This window comes from Gossypium hirsutum, chromosome A01 (assembly GCF_007990345.1).
Source record: "Gossypium hirsutum isolate 1008001.06 chromosome A01, Gossypium_hirsutum_v2.1, whole genome shotgun sequence".
Classification (NCBI taxonomy): domain Eukaryota; kingdom Viridiplantae; phylum Streptophyta; class Magnoliopsida; order Malvales; family Malvaceae; genus Gossypium; species Gossypium hirsutum.
The window spans coordinates 24549711-24551238 of NC_053424.1; the positions used below are offsets into that span (position 1 = coordinate 24549711).

The following is a 1528-nucleotide window of genomic DNA, read 5'->3' on the forward strand; positions in this document are numbered from 1 at the left end:
TTGGACTTCCTGTTTTTGGCTCTGAAGTCTTTAAAGGTAGGATGGTAGAGAATTTTTAACTTGTACTGAACAATTCTACTACGACGTTTTCCTTGCATCTAACATAGATGTTAGTTTATCATAATTAACCAATTTATGGTTTAGCTCATCAAAGTTTATAAATTATAGTTTCTGTAAAACTAGAGTTTTAACAATTGGTTGAACCTCTTCTTTTTCTTGAGTTTCAGTAGGCTCATTTTCAACCTCAGCAGCATTGGGCTCTAATGTCCTCCCATTTCATAGAGTGACCACTTTACAATGCTCCTTGCCCAGATTTCTTAGGTTTTTCGTGTCACTAGGAAAAGCGCCTTATGGTTTGTTTCATAGTTTGTTGGCTAATTGCCCCATCTAGTTCTCCAAATTCCTTAAATTTATATCATTCTTCTCCATGTATATGTTCAATAAATTCTCAAGATTATTAGAAGATTTAGCTGGTGGAGTTTCTATGTTGTTTGGTAGAATACGTTGGGGTTTTCTTCTAAGCTCATTAGCTAATTGTCCCACTTGATTTTCCAGATTCTCAAATGTTACTGCTTGGCCTTGAATCAGGGCACGAATTTTCTCCATGTAAGCCTTCAACAAATTCTCAAGACTATTTGAAAGTTTAACTGGTTGTAGGTTTTGAACTTGTTTAGTAAATCCTAACTGTTGATTTGGTTTGGATTGCATGTAAGTGTTGTTAGGGTTAGCTTATTCATTACTCCATAAAATATGTGGATGGTTTTTCCATGAAGGATTATAGAAGTTTGACTACGGTCTCGACCCAATTCAATTTTGATTTGAATTTCCCACATAATAGATAGACTCTAGCTTTGATGGGTAATTTTCAAACATGTGTCCATCTACATAAAAAACAAAAGGGATGCTTGGAAATTGGCTACGTGGCTAGGTTGCAACATTATTAAACCCATTAGCATTAAAACTCTTAAGCATTAAAGATATCGAAGATACTTGAGCTGCAAGTAAAGTGAGAGCGTCCACTTCATGTATTCCTACCACTCGTCTTCCTGAAGCTTCTGGGCTGGTCAGCCATTGGTAATTGTTATTGGCAATTCTCTCAATAATTGCATAAGCCTCGTTTTAAGACTTAGAAAGGAGAGCACCATTTGCAGAAGCATCCACCACCATCTTTGTGTGTGCGTTAAGACCATTGTATAATTTCTTTAGTTGGATGCAATGTGGGATTCCATTATGAGGTTATTTTCGTAGTAATTCTTTGAATCTCTCCCACGCCTTATACAAGGACTCGTCATCCACTTGTTGGAAGGTAGTAACCTCGATTCGTAACTTAGCAGTCTTGCTAGTTGGAAAGTTGTAACACCCCTTACCCGTACTCGACGTCGAAACAGGGTACGAGGCATTATCGGACTTATACGCAAGCAATCACACAAAAATGAGATGTAAATTTCCATCCAAATTTAAAAATTTTCACAAACATTTATAACGTCCCTAAAACGAACCTATGAGACCCAAAACATACATTGGGAGC

General features: G+C 36.9%; 1 non-coding gene across 1 annotated transcript; it reads left to right on the forward strand.

The window, feature by feature from the left end:
• Positions 1–1222: 1222 nt before the first annotated feature.
• Positions 1223–1328, forward strand: LOC121206708 (small nucleolar RNA R71). Its single transcript, XR_005901872.1, has one exon. It is a non-coding gene; the product is annotated as a small nucleolar RNA R71 (small nucleolar RNA).
• Positions 1329–1528: the final 200 nt, after the last annotated feature.